This window comes from Tursiops truncatus, chromosome 18 (assembly GCF_011762595.2).
Source record: "Tursiops truncatus isolate mTurTru1 chromosome 18, mTurTru1.mat.Y, whole genome shotgun sequence".
In the NCBI taxonomy this organism is placed as follows: domain Eukaryota; kingdom Metazoa; phylum Chordata; class Mammalia; order Artiodactyla; family Delphinidae; genus Tursiops; species Tursiops truncatus.
This window is the reverse complement of record NC_047051.1, coordinates 22,862,052-22,880,945: the sequence shown is the minus strand read 5'-3', so window position 1 is coordinate 22,880,945 and position 18,894 is coordinate 22,862,052. Positions and strand designations below refer to the sequence as shown.

The window sequence follows — 18,894 nt, the reverse complement described above, 5'->3', positions numbered from 1 at the left end:
TAATGTGTTCTTTTCTTTAACAGTCATTAGCCTGAATTGGTACCTAAGCCGTAACATGAGAAAATAAAAGATTCATATCAACAGTTTTAAATTCTGTAGCCTCGATTCCCAGATATACTCTTATTAGTTGGTTTTATGAATTTCTCTTCAAAATGTGTGAAATGAATACATTCATCTCAAAAGGCAACTGAGAATTCATACACAGCTCAAAAACACAAACTTCAGAAACACAGATGTTCTACCAAATTCTCACTTGCTTACTCCCAGCTAAATTCTTCCTGAGCGTTAAAAAGGTTTTCTGAACTGTCGAGGACAAAAAAAAAAAAAAAAAAATGGTATTATACATTCACATCTGGCTCTGTCACCATCTAGGGCATGTTACTATAGACATTAAACATCTGGGCAGGAGGAAAGGATCTATTTGGAAGTTTTTGGCTACCGTGACAACTGAGTGTACGTCTCTCAAACAGTTCGGTCTCTGCTCATCTACTTTTAACACCACTGTAGGCCTTTCATTTTTATTCCAAAAGCCCAGAGTAGGTACCATTTTAAAACAACAATCATCATAGTAAATAATATTTACGTGTAGGAAGTCAGTTCCTAGAGCATGTTTCTCTTGCTTCTGTCCTAGTCTATTACTGTGGGTAGGACAAATTCTTTCTAATTGCAGTGATGCAGTTAGTTTGGACTTTATGGCTTTTAGGTGAGGAAGTCCTCTATTTCTGAGTTACTCAAGAGATGGTGCTTAGTGAAAAAGTCTTAATGAAAATTAGTCACCATTATTTTTCCCAATGAAGAAGCCTCCCTTCTGGATGTCAAAAATCTTTATCAAGATTCTACATGACACGGAATATGGAAAATAATAATTACAGCTTCCATGTAGTCATGTTTTCTGTATATTGGATGTGCAATGCACTTTGTACACATCATTTTGTATTTATTCTTCAAAACTACCTGTAAAGTTTGTATTATTATTTAGATCTCACAGTTATGGAAACTAAACTATGGAGAAAAGTATAACAACATTCACTCCACAAATATTTACTGAGTGCCTACTGTGTGCTAGGCACCAGGAGTATAATGGTATGAAGCATTATAGCATGTCCCTACTTCCGTGGAGCGAATCATGCATGGGCAAAGGGAAACCAACACCTAGTAAGGGACAGAGGCAGTAACAGAGAAGCTGATTCTGGTTTGAGTGTCCAAGATGGCAGAGTAGGAAGCCCCGAACTCATCTGCTTCCATGGACACACCAATATCATAACTATTTACAGAGAAACTATCTATGAAGAAGATCTGAAGACTAGGAGAAAGTATTTTCCACAACTAAAGATATAAAGAAGGAACTGAAATGAGATAGGTAAGAGGGATGGAGAATTGGTATAGTCAGAACCCACACCACCAGGTAGGTGAGCTACAAATGGGAGGATAATCACAATTGCAGAGGTTCTCCCCAAGGATCGAGTGGTCTGAGCCCCACAGTGGGCTCCCCAGCCTGGAGGTCCTCCACTAGGAAAACAAGCCCCCAGAACATCACGCTTTGAAGGCCAGCAGGGTTTGCATTTGAGAGAGGTGGAGGGCTATAGGAAACAAAGACTCCACTCCTAAGGGCACACGCAAATCTCACGTACTCCAAGTCCAGCACAGAGGCAGTGATTTGAAAGGAGCCTGGTTTGGACCCACTTGCTCACCTTGGAGAGCCTCCTGGAGAGGCAAGAGGCAACTGGGAGTCCACTGGGAACAAAGACACTGGCAGCAGCCACTTTTAGGAGCTCATTTAACCACAAGGACACTGACGATGGTGAGCACCATTTTGGAGTCCTCCCTCTAGCTTATTAGTGCCAGGGACTTACCTGCCCACCAGTAGGCTGACACCAGCCCCAGGCACACTCAGGGCTACACAGCCAGCCAAGCTGGGACCTGGCCCCATCCACCAGCAGGCTGGCAGTCACCGCATGAGGCAGGGCCTGGTAGTCACCCGAGCCAGAAGTCTGCCCTACATATCACCACACCCAAAGTAGCCAGCCCGCCACAACAGAAGGGCCCACAGAGCCCACAAAAAAGCACATCGCTAGAGCCTATAGCTCTGGTGACCAGAGGGGAAGTGTGCGGCTGGGCCCAAAGGATGCCTCCTAATTCTCTCTCTCTGTGCACAAAAAGAAACTAAAAATGGATTAAAGACTTGAAGAGCTGAAACCATAAAACTTCTAGAAGAAAACATATGCAGTACGCTTTTTGACATCAGTCTACAATATTGTTTTGGATATATCTCCTCAGGCAAGGAAACAAAAGCAAAATTAATCAAAGGGGACTACATCACACAAAAAGTTTTGGCACAGTGAACAAATTGAAAAAGTAGCCTACTGAATGGGAGAAGATATTTGCAAATCATACATCTAACAAGGGGCTACTATCCAAAATGTGCAAAGAACTCATACAGTTCAACGTGAGGAAAACAAGCAACTGGTTCAAAAAATGGACAGAGGACCTGAATACACATTTTTCCAAAGAAGACCTACAGATGGCCAACAAACACATGAGAAGATGCTGAACATCACTAAACATCAGGGAAACACAAATCAAAACCACAGTGAGGTATCACTTCACACCTGTCAAAGTCAGCACTGCAAAAAAGACAACAAATAACAAGTCCTAAAGAGATATAGAGAAAAGGGAACTCTTGTGCATTGTCAGTGGGAATGTAAATTGGTGCAGCCCCTGTGGAAAACACTACGGAGCTTCCTCAAAAAAACCAGATTGCTGGTTATACACCTCTCTCCCCAACTCCCATTCACACTGGTAGCCTGAAATTAGCCATGCTTGGCAAATGCTAAAAATTAGGCCTCTTTTCTCCCTGAGAGCAAAATTACTAGCATAGCACTCTCCTCCTAAAAATATATTGCCCCCCCCACGAGGAAATATGCTTCATGAAGGTAGAGTTTTGTCTGTTTTGATCAGTGCTTTTTCCACAAGACCTATAGTGCTTGGCACATTGTAAGAGGTAAATATTTGCTGAATGAAATAATACTTTGTTGTAGCTCCTACGCTCAAGCAGATTGAAAGACGACTACCCAAACTCCAATATTCCATTTTCAGAACTTGTATAAACACATTCTGTGGTTCAGAAAGTCTGGCCCTTTCTCAAGCCTACTTCATCTGCTCATAAAGGGGTCTCCTCAAAAAGGGAACCCTCCTACATTGTTGGTGGGAACGTAAGTTGGTGCAGTCACTGTGGAAAACAGTATGGAGGTTCCTCAGAAAACTAAAAATAGAATTACCATATGATCCAGCAATCCCACTTCTGGGCATATATCCAGACAAAACTATAATTCAAAAAGATACATGCACCATGTTCATAACAGCAATATTCACAATAGCCAAGACGTGGAAACAACCTAAATGTCCATCGACAGATGAATGGATAAAGAAGATGTAGTACATATATACAATGGAATACTACTCAGCCATAAAAAAGAACAAAATAATGCCATTTGCAGCAACATGGATGCAACTAGAGATGATCATATTAAGTGAAGTAAGTCAGACAGAGAAAGGTAAATGCCATATATCACTTATACATGGAATGTAAAATATGACACAAATGAACCTATCTATGAAACAGAAACAGAATCATGGACACAGAGAAGAGACTGGTGGTTGCCAAAGGAAAGGGGGCTGAGGAAGGGATGGAGTGGGAGGTTGGGGTGAGCAGATGTCAGCTTTTATATATAGGATGGGTAAACAACAAGGTCCTACTGTAGAGCACAGAGAACATATTCAGTACCCCATGATAAACCATAATGGAAAAGATTATAAAGAATGTGTGTGTGTGTGTGTGTGTGTGTATATATATATATATATATATATATAAAACTGAATCACTTTGCTGTATAGCAGTAATTAATACAACACTGTAAATTAACTATACTTCAATTAAAAAAGAAAAAAGAAATAAATAAAGGGGTCTCCTCTCTGCCTGCATGGTCGCTGAGCAGAAGGCACAGGACTCACCAGTGAACCTTAGTCCCTGGAAATACCTCCAACTGAAGAAGGGCAAATAGCAAAGTGTGAAAAGTATGACACAGCTGGCTTTCACTTTTATTGTAACCTGTTAGAACAAATACGAAACTACAGGCGACATGGTGTGCTATGAATAAAATTGCAGAAAAAGGTTTGGGCCTTTAAAATACACTATTTAGAATGTGAAACTACTTTCTTTTTTAAAAGTCAAGGAGCAGTTTACCAGGAGCTCTGAAGGGAACACCAAGCTGACAAGGACCTGTAGAGTTGAAATAGGATTCTTTCACTTATCTAAGGATAGCTCGGTGTTAAGTGGGATGTTTCCATCAGAGACAGAACATTGCTGACCCGCTGAAAAGTGTTAACAGGATCTTAACTAGATTTTAGTGAAAATAGTTGAGTGTTAGTGAGCTTGCTGAAATCCGTGGAGCCGGTCAGAATTCTGTTGCGAAGCTGGGGGAATCTCTGGCAAAGATAATAGATGCAAAGTATTGGATTAATTGGGCCAAGCGTACATAGTCTGTACTTAGTGTGCAAAGAGGTTCATTTTTCATAAATAACACTTTCTAACTTTCCTTACATAGGTGTTACCAATATATCCCAAATAACTCATTTATAATTGCATAGTTTATTAGTAAAAAGTTCCTTATAATTTCCCTTATTTTCAACCATTATTAGTGGTAGTAAGTTAAGACATCCTTGGCAGCAAAGTTACCAAAACTCTGGTCTGGCCACAGAGGAACCCTGGCCTGATGTGTGTCTAGTGCTTTCGATCCCCTCAACGCATCAGACCCATTATTTCACGTGATCTACCAACAATTCTGTAGGGCGGATATGACAATCCTCATGTTATAATTATGAAAACCGAAGCCCAAGGAGGTTACCGCTTACCATTTAGGGCAAATATGGTCACTAAAATCCCAGACCACAGACTCAAGAAACCTACTGCTCTTTCTACCACATGATGCGGGGTCTACTGGAATAAAATTTAGTCTCTTTGGGGATGTGCTGGGCCTGGGTAGATGTGAGGATGCCCTAGCTGAGCCTCAGGTAGAGGCATCTTACGGGAAGCTCTACGGTCCTGATCCCTGAGTCTTATCTGGCTAAATTCCACCTTGAGCTTAGGGTACTGCATAAGGCTTACAGCCAGTAGCACCCAAGTCACTGAGCTGAGAATCATCTGGGAAAAGGCAGGAGTAGGGGACCTCTGCCTGGTGCCTACAATGCAGGTTGGCAGGAAATAATCCCTTCATGTGACACCACCTGTACAATATCTTCCTGTTAAATTTTCCTGAAAAACATCTTAGAAACACATCCTCTGCGTTACTAAAGACACTTCAGTAACTGAATCCTTAATTCAATACATAAAAACATCATCTTATTTTGAGGGGTGAGAACGGGTAGGAGTATGGGAAGGGCAATATATTATTGCGGGTTGAGTCTCCTGATAATAAACATACTGGCTTTTAAACAACATAATTCTTTTTCCCAAAAACATAAATTATTTCTCTTCTGCTCAGTGTCACAAATATTTTTATCTCCTACGCAAAGAACACTGTGCTGGGTGTCAAAAGATATAAAGATGAATAAGAAATGATTTCTTCCCTCGAGGAACCATTGATCTCATGAAAAGATGGAAATCTTTCTAGAATAGATTTTTACATGTGTCTACCTTCTTAAGAATAATATTATACAGCTTTTCCTCGGTGACTTAAGGCATCATTACAAATATCCACTGCTGTCCTGATAACGACAATGGGCACAGCTGTAGTTAAGTTAACCAAGAACTTGCCGTCCACCTCTTTGAATTGGCTAGATGGATGGATGGACGGACAGAAAGACAGATACAAATGTCCCTTTGCGCTCTGGTCTTTTTCCCATTCTTCCCATGCCATATATGAACTGAAGACCTGCTGTGTGACAAATGTGCTTTGAACAAGCACAGAACTGCCTTTAGTCCTCACTGAGGCACAGGGAGGGCAGAAGCCTTCTGCAGAGCACCCTGCTGAGTCCCCAGAGCTGCCCTGAAGGTCACTTCTTACTGCTGGGCCTCTCTCTGACGTGTCACCCACCCACCCCCCTCTTGTCACTTGAATTTCCACACTGCTGGCACCCCCCCTTCCGATCTCTGCCAATGACTCTGTGACGCTTCACTCTCTTTGTTGTCCTCGAATTACACTGTACCTAAGATGCCTCGCAGAGGGCAGTCACAGAGCAGGCGCTGGAGTAAGGCTGGTTTTTGACATGACACTTTTCCCAGTCTCTGCATCTTTCACAGGGTCAGGTGGATACACACAAGATACTGCTCCTCTTTGCGGTCAGCAAACCCACAAATCACAATCCATCACTTTTTATTTGTGCATATCTGTGAATAAAGTTTTCTTTTTTTCCTCTCACACCTGCACGACACTCATTATGCTTGCCATAACTCATTCGTAACGGTACAGTCCAATAGCTTAAAAGCTCCTTATTATTTTCATAAATTTTCTCCACCCAGCAGTTCTATTTTAATAAAAAAAATAGTCACTTTGGCTTTATTTATATTTTTATAAATAATTTATATTTCGGTTATAGCAAATAATTCTGGGTCTGAGTTATGTTGTCGTGGATACACAATTCGAGCTTTCTAGAAGCAGCATCACCGCCATTCAGATGTTGCTTCCTCTTACCTAATGATGACAAACCTACAGATGAGATGAAAGTCTAAGGTTCGCAGCTAAAAGGCAAAGCAATTATAAAGGATGGCACGTGTAGCACCTGATTATTTCTCTCCGTATAACTTCACACTTGCATTTGAAAAAAAAATGTTCTTATTTGTAACATAAACCATGTCATGGAATCCTTTTATTTTTTATTTTTTTATTTTATTTTATTTTTGGCTGTGTTGGGTCTTTGTTGCTGCATGCAGGCTTTCTCTAGTTGTGGTGAGCGAGGGCTACTCTTCATTGCGGTGTGCGGGCTTCTCATTGCGGTGGCTTCTCTTGTTGTGGATGGAGCACAGGCTCTAGGTGCACGGGATTCAGTAGTTGCAGCACACGGGCCCCAGAGAGCACGGGCTTCAGTAGTTGTGGTGCAGGGGCTCAGCAGTTGCAGTGCATGGGCTCTAGGGCGCACAGGCTCAGTAGTTGTGGCTCGCAGGCTCTACAGAGCAGGCTCAGTAGTTGTGGCTCAAGGGCTTAGTTGCTCCGCGGCATGTGGGATCTTCCCGGACCAGGGATCGAACCCATGTCCCTGGAGAATCCTTTTATTTTAATCTCCTTGCAGGCTCTCATTAAAGCTAGCACACATATAATTGCACTGAAAACTGATAACTGTTACAATATTATGGCATAAGAATTAATGTAAGGTGCATTAACAAATATTAAAATAACTGTTATAAATACAAGAAAAACATGACTGCACTACATTCTTAGGGGCTTCATTTATGTAAGAATTTTTCCCATCTCTTTCCTGTTCACCAGACAACAGCCAGATAAATGACAGTCTCTGATCTTTACTAATAGGGCTGTTTTCTCAGAGAATAACTTCCTATGATCCCCGCATTTTGAAATTTTGCACCTCTCATGAGTATATGAAAATCCCAGCATTTCACTTTGCCCCATTTCAAATTGATATGGCAGAGTTCCAAACGCTGGAAGCTGCAAAGTGCCCATTCTTAGGACATATCAACCACCTGCCCTGGTCATCAAGACAGAGTCCAGACATCAAAGTGCTCATGGCATTTATGTAATGTTTTTGTGATATTTTGCAGGTGATAAATGGAATCTAGCTTTTCCAAACTCAGACCCATCTAATTCCATGCATGTGAGTACTTTTCTTGTGCTGTGTATTCAACTGTGCGTGTTTGTACTTGCTCACTTGCCTCTCCCCCCTGCCCCTGCCATCCCTCTCCCTCTCTCTCTCTCTCTCTCTCTCTCTCTCTCACACACACACACACACACACACAGAGTCTGAGAGCAAATCATGTAGGTGCCCCAGAAAGGCTGAAGGTTTGATACCCATTCAAACTGATATTTCTAAAGTATTTACTCAACGTTTATTAAGTGGAATTGGGGAAAACTGATTTTCTATTAAGAAAAGTGTATATCTCTTCATGGTTAGTTAACAGAGCTAGTTCACACACTGAATGAACATATCACTTTCTCGAGCTTCAACTTCTTTTTTCACAATGTTTTGGTCTCATTGCTGGCTAAAATTAGTTACTCATACTCATGAGGGCAGCAGTAACCTACACATATAGAGTTACAAAGTGGATCACAAAGTTCCTTGGTTGGTTTGTTTACATTCAGGTTGTCAAAACATTTTCCACTTTTCTCTGGTCCTTTTCTCGGTTCAGTCTTCTCTTCAGTCTTCTTGGCTTCTCACGATTTACCAAACCAAGCAAAATCTTGGAAGGCACACTAACAACTTTCACATTTAGATGCTAAAAATAAATGTACGGCATGGTGACGATAGTTAATAATTGCGTGTGGTGACGGATGTTAACTAGACTTATTGTGGCGATCATTTTACAATACATACATATACCAAATCATTATGTTGTACACCTGAAACTAATATAATGTTATATGTCAATTATACCTCAATAAAAGGAAATAAATTTAAAAATAAATAAATCACTCATTTCCAATAAACAGACCTATATAAAATACTACTCAGTATAAGAATTTCAACTGACTGTGAATTGCCAAATTCAGGTGACTGCAGTTGTGGGGAGGCTTGCTGTAACATTGTGCAGCATATCTAATATAGTTCAGCAATGCCAACAATTATTATTGTTATCTTGCTCCCACCCCTGTGAGGGGGCTGGAATAAATTTTGTCTTGCCAACTGCCTAAGTGTTACACATGGAAACCTGAGTTAATAGGTCCCATGTTTCCTGTTTACACCAATGATATCCCATTGGTGTACACTGGTGCCAGAAGCAGCTGCCTTTCCTTAATTCAGATCCGTTCACCCAGATACGCACATGCATCCCTGGATCCATCTGCTGGGCATCAAGAATTACAATACTTGGAAGACTAATCCTCCAGGCTAAACGTTTAAATGTTAAATGCTAAATTACGTTGAAGGATCTGAAGCAAGGAACTTGCAAACATGACTCAGTCACACATCTGCTGCAGCCCTGTCCAGATGTCAGAATGCATCAATCATTTCAGATTAATTTATAATGAGAGAAATCAAGGCACGACCCTTGTAGTCTCAAAGGTCTACTTAGATGATGGTGAAGACCTAAGATGCTCCGTGAAGTATGGCTGACTCTCCGATCTTATTAAGGATATATGTTTCTGACATTTTAAATACCTTAAGTCAGTGATTTTAGCCACTTGGGGAAAAACAATGTTGCAGCATGTAATTTAAGGTCATTTCAACAGAGCCAGTTCAATCTTAAATCATCATTTCTAATGCATTCTAGCAATGCTTCTTTTGTGAAGCCACTCTGCACAATAGTGCCAGTGACCATGGAATGTGACTGAACAACAAATTACTTGTAGAGTTTGCAAAACAAGTCAACCTCTCAGCAGTTGGGAGCTTTGCCTAAGAGCCTGTGCTTGCCCCTGGCATGGTACCTTGCTCTCCTTCATCAGTTTCAGCAATGCCACATTGCTTTCCACCCTCCTAACTCACTGGCCTCACAAACACAGACTCCCTAAGTGCTCTCAAAGATGCTGGTTGTCACCTTCCGGGGAGACACTTTCTTTTCCTTTCTGCAAACTCTGCATTTTTTTTCTGTCATTCATATCCAATCGATCACTGTCAACAGTCATCTTCACATATGAATGTTAATACTAATATTATTAGAGAATTCTCGGTAATCTGTTTTGTGGGTAGAGTTGAAAGGGGGTGACCATAAGCAAGCCATCCAAAGGAAAATCATTTCAACTACTCTGACCGCTGACCTCTGTGAAGCAGTCAGAGAGAGCAGATTAATGTCCCAGGTAGGCTCATTGGGAATAAGATGGTGTGTATTACAGCTAGGAAGGGCCAACCAAGTAGATCTCACTTGACCGGCCCAGTTGACAGTAGCAGAACATGTGGGAAATGAAAACACAGATATCCTGTATGGGTTACTCATAGTCTTGTAAGTCACTAATTTGAGAGCATCATATTTGATGATTGAGAAAGATCTGGAAGGGAATTGGATTATCATTAACAAACAGTTCTAAATGGATAGAAATAACATCTTTGTCGGTGCCCCATCTGTCATCAGCTATAAAGGGCAGATTTATTATTATTATTATTATTTTTTTCTTGCTAAAGTCATAGGAATAGAATTATGGGTTCTTTCCAAAAGAGTAAAAAGAAAGCAGACTTTATGACTCCTAGAAAGTTTTTACCCAAGAATTCCTGCAGGGCGATTTGAAAATTAATGCTTTTTCCTCCAGGGGAACTTGTATAAAAAATTAATTTGATAACCAATTAATTATCATAAATTCTCCTCAGTATTTTTCTCACCAAGACTTTTATGACTCTCAAAATAAATCAGCAGCATTATGATCTGTGCCTTCCACTACAGCCCAGTACTTTGTTCCATAAGTGCAATACATTTCATTTCCCATCATCTAACCCTATCTTCGCAAGCAAATATTAAGCCTTACATTTTATAATAAATAGTTCCAGATGATAAAAACTGTACTTAAATATTTCTGAGTGATAACAAAAGTTTACACTAGTTGCCTGCTTAGTTTTTTCAGACATCGCCACACTGTTTTCCAAGGTGGCTGTACAATTTCACATTCCTACCAGCAATCTATCAGTGATCTAGTTTCTCTGCATCCTTGCCAGCATTTGATGTTGTCACTAGTTTTAATTTAGCCATTCTGATAGATGTATAGTGATTTGGCATTGTGGTTTTAATATGTATTTCCATGATGACTAATACTAGCCATCGTTTTCACATGTTTATTGGCTACCTACGTATACCCTTTGGTGAAATTCTTCACGTCTCTTCCCAACTTAATAATTAGATTGTTTTTCAGTGTTGACTTTTGAGAGTTCTTTATATACTCTAGGGTAGTAGTTCTTTCTCAGATTAGTGGTTTGCAAACATTTTCTCCCAGTCTATAGCTTATATTTTTATTCTCCCAGCAGAGTCTTTGGCAGAGCAAAACAATTTAATATTAATGAAATCTGAAAAATTCTGATTTATTTATTTTTTCTTTTGTGGATCATGCTTTTGGCATAAGATTTAAGAACTCTTTGTCTATGCCTAGATCCCAGAGATTTCATCCTACTTTTTTCTAACAGTTTTGTACTTAACTCCACGATCTATTTTGAGTTAATTTTTGTATAAGATGTGAAACTAAGATTGAGGTTCATTTTTCACCTATAAATGTTATTGCTCCAGCACTGTGTGTTAAAAAAGGTATCCTGCCTCCAATGAATTGCATTTGCACCTCTGTCAAAAGTCAATTGTGTACATCTGTATGGGTCTTTGACTGGGGTCTCAATTCTCCTCCATTGATTTATGCATCTATCCCTCCACCAAAACCACAGTCTTGATTATAGTGTCTATATAATAAGTCATGGAACTGGGTAGATTGAATCCTCTCATGCTGCTTTTTTCAAAATTGTTTAAACTATTCTAGTTCTTTTGCCTTTTTATATAAAATTTAGAATAATCTTGTCAATAGCCACAAAATTGTCCCTGTGATTTTGATAGGAATTGCTAGCAAACCTATATATCAGCTTGAGGATAACTGACATCTTCCACTCCATGAACATGGTATGCCTTTCCATTTGTTTGAATCTTTTTTTATGTCTTTCATCAGTATTGTGTAGCTTTTAGTATACAAGTCTTGTAGGTTTTGTTAGATTTACACCTAAACACTTCTCTTCTTTTGAGCAACTGTAAGCAGTGTTGTATTTCTGAATTTCTGGGTCAATGTGTCCATTGCTAGTATACAGAAATACAACTGACTGTATGTTTAGCTGCATCCTGTGATCTTCCTGAACTCACTTATTAGTTCTAGCGTTTTTTAAAAACATAGATTCTTTGTGATTTTCTATATATACAACCACGTTGCCTGTAAATAATGGCAGTTTTATTTCTTCCTTCCCAATCTATGTTTTTTGTTTCTCACTTTATAGTACTCTGTTGAGTAAGAATGGTGAGGGTGGATATCCTTGCCTTGTTCCCAATCATAAGGAGAAAGCATTCAGCCTTTCATCTTTAACTGTAAAGTTTTGTGTAGGTTTTTTTTGTAGATTGTCACATATCAAATTGGGAAAGCTCCTCTATCCCTATTTTTTAATGAGATTTTAATACCATGAATAGGTGTTGAATTTTGTCAAATGCTTTTTCTGTATCAATTGATATGGTCATGTGTTTTCTCTAACTTATTAATATAGTGGATTACATGGATGGATTTTCAAATACTGAACCAGCTATTTTTCCATGGAATAAATCCTACCAGGTCATGGCTTACAATTGTTACATATATTTTCGAATTCTATTTGTTACTATTTTGATAAGGATTTTTGCATCTCTATATGAGAAATATTGGTATATAGTTTTCTATTTTGTATTGTTTTTGTCTGGTTTTGGTATCAGGGCAATGCTAGCATCCCACAATGAACTGAGAAGAGTTCTCTTCTACTTTCTGGAAGAGACTACAAAATTGGTATTAATTATTCTTTAAATGTGCAATAGACCTCTCCAGAAAAAAATCAACTGTGCCTGGAGATTCCTTCTGTGGGAGTTTTAAAGTTATGAATACTATTTCCTTAATAGTTACAGGGCTATTCAAATTATCTACATCATATTGGGTGAGTTGTATTATTTTGTGTTTTTAAAGGAATTAGTCTATTCCATCTAGGCTGCCAACTTCATGTAGGTAAGACTGTTCATAGTATCACCTTTATTTCTTTTTGAAGCCTGCAGGGTCTGTAGTGATATCTGTTGTTTCATTCCTGATACTAGTTATTTCTATCTTCTCTCTTTTTTTCTTTGTCAGTCTTGCTGGAGGTTCGTCAATTTTATTGATTTTTTCAAAGAAGCAGTTCCTCGTTCTTTGATTTTTCTGTTTTTCTGTTCTCAATTTCACTGATTTTGACTTTTACCCTTATTATTTCCTTTTTTTTTTTTTTTTTTTTTACTTGCGTTGGGTTTAGTTTGCTGTTCTTTTTCCAGCTTCTTGAGGGGCGAACTTAGATTACTGATTTAAGACTTTCCTCATTTTTATATGAATTTAGTCCTATGAATTTCCCTCTCAAAACTGCTTTAGCTGCTGCCCCAAAATGTTATGCTGTATCTTCATTTTCATTTAGTTCAACGTATTTTTTATTTTCCTTTGATACTTCCTCTTTGACCTGTGGATTATTTAGAATTATGTTGCTTAGTTTCAAAGTGTTAAGAGATCATCCTGTTATCTTCCTGTTATTGATTTCTAGTTTAATTCTATTGGGGTCAGAGAACATACTCTATATAATTTCAATTGCTTTAAATTTGTTAAGTTTGTCTTATGACCCAGTACATAGTCTTTCTGGTATCTGTTCCATGGGCACTTGAAAAGAATGTGTATTCTGCTGTTGTGTGGAGTAGTTTCTAAATGTCAATTAGATCCTGCTGATTTGTTGGTTAATGGTGTTATGAGTTCTTCTATATCCTTGCTGATTTTCTGTGTAGTTATGCTGTCAACTGTTGAGAACGGGATGTTGAAATCTCCAACTGTAATTTTGGATTTGCATATTTCTCCCTTCAGCTCTATCAGTTTTTTTCTTTACACATATTTTGTAGCTCTGTTGTTTGCTGCAGTCACATTTAGGACAGCTATATCTTCATGGTAGATTAGCCCTTTTATCATTATATAAAGTTCAGCTCTTTCTCTGGTGATTTTCTTTGTCTACATTATCTGATGTTACAACCTTGAATTCCTTTGATCAATGTTGACATGATACATATTTTTCTGTCCTTTAACTTTCAATGTTCCTATATTGTTATATTTGAAGTGAGTTCCCTGTAGACAGCATATAGTTGTTTTTTGTTTTTTAATCCATCCTGACAATTTGTCTTTTACTTGATATTTTTAGATTATCTGCATTAATGTAATTATTGATATATTAGGGCTTCTGCCATCTTATTTTTAATTCTGTTTGTTCTGTTTTTCATTTCTCTATGTTTTTCTTGTGCTTCAAGTAAGTGAGATGAACACTGTAGAATTCCATTTTGATTTATTTGTAGTGTTGTTGAATGTATCTCTCTGTATAATTTTTCAATGGCTTCTCTAGGTATTACGTATATACCTAACTTGCCACAGTCTATTGGTGGCATCATTTTACCAGTTCAAGTGCAATAAAGAAAACTTACCTACTTTTATGTCTCTTTACCTTCCCTATTTAAAGTGTAATCAATATTTCCTCTACATTAATTTAGAAGCTATATCACACAGTGTTATTTTCATTTCAACTACTGAACACAATTTGGAAAATGCAAGAGAAGAAAATCTAATATATTTACCCATATTTTTGCTTACCACGTTAGTTCTTCTTTTCTGAGTGCCCTGAATCCCTTTTATTTATTGTTTCCTTTCTGTTCAGAGAAATTTCTCAAGCCACTTTTGTAGGACAGGTCAACTGGGGTCTAATTCTCTTAGTTTTCCTTATTCTGAAAATGTCTTGATTTCACCTTCATTCCTGAAAGATATTTTTACTGGGTTTAGGACTATCAGTTGACAGTTCTTTTCTTTGAGCACATGAAAAATATTGTGCCACTTCCTTCTGGCTTCCATTGTTTCTAATGAGAAATCTGCCCTTTTAATTATTTTGCTCCTGTAGGTAAAAGGTTGTTTTCTCTTGCTGCTTTCAAGACGCATCATAGTTTTGAAATTTAATTATAATGTGTGGTGGTGTGGATCTGTGTTTATTCTTTGGGGGATTTGTTCAGCTTCTTGAATCTGTAGGTTTATGTCTCTTGCCAAATTTAGGAAGCTTTCAGCCACTGTATCTTTTTTTTTTTTTTTGCCATTATAATTTCAAGTTTTTTTCAGCACACTCTCTTTCTCCTTTCCTTCTGGTACTTCAATGTCATGAATATTAGATTTTTTGTTATAATTCCACAGGTCCCTGATCCTCTATTCATTGAGAACTTTTTTCCCATTCTATTTTCCCTCTGTTGTTCACATTGGGTTAACTTTTCTCATTCTCTCTTCCAGTTCACTGATTCTTTCTTCTATCCCCTCCATTCTTCTGCTCAGCACATCCACTGAGATTTTTATTTTGGTTTTTGTATTTTCAGTTCTAAAATGTCTACTTGGTTGTACTTTATATTTTACGTTTCCTTGTTGAGGCTTTCTATTTCTTTGCTGGAGCTTTCTAGTGTTTTCATTTATTTCAACAGTGTTTGTAGTTGCTTACTGAAGCGCTTTTATCATGACTGCTTTAAAATCCTTGTTAGATAATTCTGACTGTCATCTCGATGTTGGCATAAACAGATTACCTTTTTTCATACTACCTGAGATAGTCCCGGTTCTGGGTATGAAGACTGATTTTCAATTAAAACCTGAACATATTTGTATTACGCTCTGAGACACTGGATCTTATTTAAACCTTCTATTTTAATAGGCTTTCTGATAGGGATAGGGATGATACAGTCTTATTATTGCCAAGTGAAGGTAGAAGTCCAGCTTCCCTACTGAGCCTCCACTGACACACAAGTGCGGGATTTTGTTAGATGAGTATCCATTTTCAGTTGTTTAGCCCTTGCATTTGATTATATCGCACCTTTATTTTCTGAACATTTTTGCCTCATAGTCCTTAAGTGCTATTTCAACAACAGTGGGAACAGAATATCCCAAGAATAGGGCAGCAATAAAATATCATTTACAACAGGAATATAATTAAAACACCCTCTCCCCAGTTAAAGCGTATTGCCATTAATACATAGTCCCTAAAACAGGTTTTGTTTATTTTGTTTAATTCAAAAGATGAAGCTCCTTCTTTTCTCTACAAAGAAACACATGCACAGAAAAGGATTAACTCCTTGCGGATGTCAAAGTAGTATATAAAGATGTGTGTGTGTGTGTGTGTGTGTGTGTGTGTGTGTGTGTGTGTGTGTGTATACAGACTTCTGATAGTATTTGCTCACAGTAGAATACTTTGGCAAAGAGAAATGTATAAAAATATAACTCTACATAATACCATCTAGCTATAAACTACTCTTACGTTTTCTTTGGAGTAGTCCACTCTAGTTTCTTCCTATGCACTTATTATTTTCTTCTCTTTATAAAATGGGCTTAGACTATAATAAATACCATTTTGAACCCTGCTTTATCCACTTAACATAATAATGGGTTTTCCCATTTGGTTAAATGGTCTTTAAAAACATGAGTCTTTAATGGCTATAATAATATTCTACCTTATGAAGGTGCCATAATTTTTTTTTTTTTTTGCGGTACGCGGGCCTCTCACTGCTGCGGCCTCTCCCGTTGTGGAGCACAGGCTCCAGACGCGCAGGCTCAGCGGCCATGGCTCACGGACCCAGCCGCTCCGCAGCATGTGGGATCTTCCTGGACCAGGGCACAAACTCGTGTCCCCTGCATCGGCAGGCGCACTCTCAACCACTGCGCCACCAGGGAAGCCCTATGAAGGTGCCATAATTTATTTAAACATTCTTCTATTTGAGGATACATTTATACATTTTTGCTGTTTTTAATAATACTGCAATACATATTTTTTAACATAAATCTTTGATTTTTTTTTTTTTCCCTTAGGGCAGACTGCTAGAATTTGGACTACTGGATTGCAGCTACTAATAGCACAAGGCTCCCTCCTAGAGCAGGAAACACTGGTGTGGGTCAGGGCCAAGTTAACTCTTGGCCGTGGCATTGAAAAGAGTTTGCAAATTCTGCATCCTTCTAGCAACACAATGTTGGGGTTCTCTTTAGGGTACTTATATCCTGTGCAGTAGTGTGACGAGGCAAGCCTGAGGCTCCTCCGGCTTAGACCAAGAACTAGTTGCTTCCTCTGTTCCTTGGAAGAGCTGCTGGGAACCAGGGAAACTGAGTCATGTGTGTGCTTCCTCTGGTCTGTATCCTGTCTCTTTTCACCACTGGAGTAGTAAGGGCCAAGATGAGAGTGTGAGTCAGCGGAACGGTGTGTGACATTTTTTGCAGGAAGCGTTACTTGCTAATTTATTTTAGGACAAATAAAAGAGATTCCATGCTGTAAGGAAATAGTATCTTTAAAACAAAATTGGCAACACAATTATCTATATGTAAGTACCTTTCTGTCTATCTATCTATCATCTATCTATCACCAAAATTTAGGCAACTCAATAGTTTCATCACACTGTGATTGTGTTGTATCTGATTACATATTGCTCTCAATAAAGTACTTTTAAGCCATTTTATTTTCCATAATAGATCTTGTAAGTTATTTGATTGTAAAAATGTACAATGCCTTCCAATATTACATTCTTTAAAACAAGAATGTTTTCCACTGCCGACAAGACAAACAGCAGTACCTTTACAAAAAAGAACAACTCATTTGTCAGCTTACTTTGTAACACCCAACTTCCATCAGCCGTTTGCTCTTCCTAGAGCAGCCTGAGCGGGGGAGAATTTACATTTTATTTATTCATGCTCTTTGTTCATTTTTCTATTGAGGTGTTAGGGTTTCTTTTTCTTATGAATTTGGGAAATTCCTTTAACTATGGATGATATTAACCTTATGTCTGTCATATTTGTTGCAAATATTTTCCCCAGTTTTCAGAGCCAGTTGATTCTGTATATGGTGCATTTATTTTTTACAATTCAGAAATGTTTAAATTTAGTACATTAAAATATGTCTTTTGCTTTAGCATTTTTTCTTTTGTATAGTTAGTATACCTTCCCAAGTCCAAAATCACATATATATTAAGCTGTATAAATGATTTTAATAAATGATAAATAAATGATTTTCATTTTTGAGAAATCATTTGATTCTTCATTGATTTTGAGACCATTTTTATCATATACTAAATTATTTCATCTACTGGATCTTTTTTTTTTTTCTACTGGATCTTTTAAAGCCCTTGTAGTTGCACCACTATGTTACCTGATGATTCTTAGTTTACTGAGGGAATCTTGTAAGGCAAGTATTCTTTCCTCCACTACCATTTACCTTTTCTTTTCCTCAAAATTTTAAGTAGCTCACCCATTTATTCTTCCAAATGAATTTCACAGTCAATAATTCAAGTTTCAAAATAAAAATTCTCTTAGATTTTAAACGTAAAATTTAAATTTTATGATTATTAAAGATGTTTACACTGGTAAACATGTGAAAAGGTACTGACTTTCACTACTAATCACAGCACTGCAAGTGATCTGCCTTCCTAAATAAAAATTTTTAAGTTTGATAATGTTTGGTGTTGGTATAAGTATGTGGGAAATTAGCACTTTCATAGACCCCTGATGACAAAGGAAATTGGTAGTTATTTTAGAAGAAGTTTGTCACATCTGTCCAAATGTAAAATGCGTGCACCATTTGATCCAACAATTCCTCTTCTAGGACTCTGTCCCACAGACATTTTTACACATGTACATAAAGATACAAGGCAGGTCATTGTACCATTGTTTGTAATAAGCCCATACTGGATTCCACGTAAAAATCTGCCTCAGGGGAATGATAAACTATGGCGTGCCCATATGGTGGAATATCGTATAGCTGTTAAGTAGAATGAAGTAGATTTACATGTAATAATATGGGAAAAAATCTCTAAGATACAGTAGTCCCCCCTTATGTGCAGTTTTGCTTTCTGAGGTTTCAGTTACCCACAGTCAATATAGTCTGAAAATATTAAATGGGAAATTCCAGAAATAAACAATTCGTAAGATTTAAATAGCACATCATTCTAAGTAACATGATGAAATCTCATGCCATCCTGATCTGTCTCAT

General features: G+C 37.9%; 1 protein-coding gene across 11 annotated transcripts in view; it reads right to left on the bottom strand.

Moving 5' to 3' along the window:
• ENOX1 (ecto-NOX disulfide-thiol exchanger 1) overlaps window positions 1-18,894 on the bottom strand; it is a 610,449-nt gene that overhangs the window by 407,379 nt on the left and 184,176 nt on the right. The gene's annotated exons all lie outside the window — the stretch shown is intronic.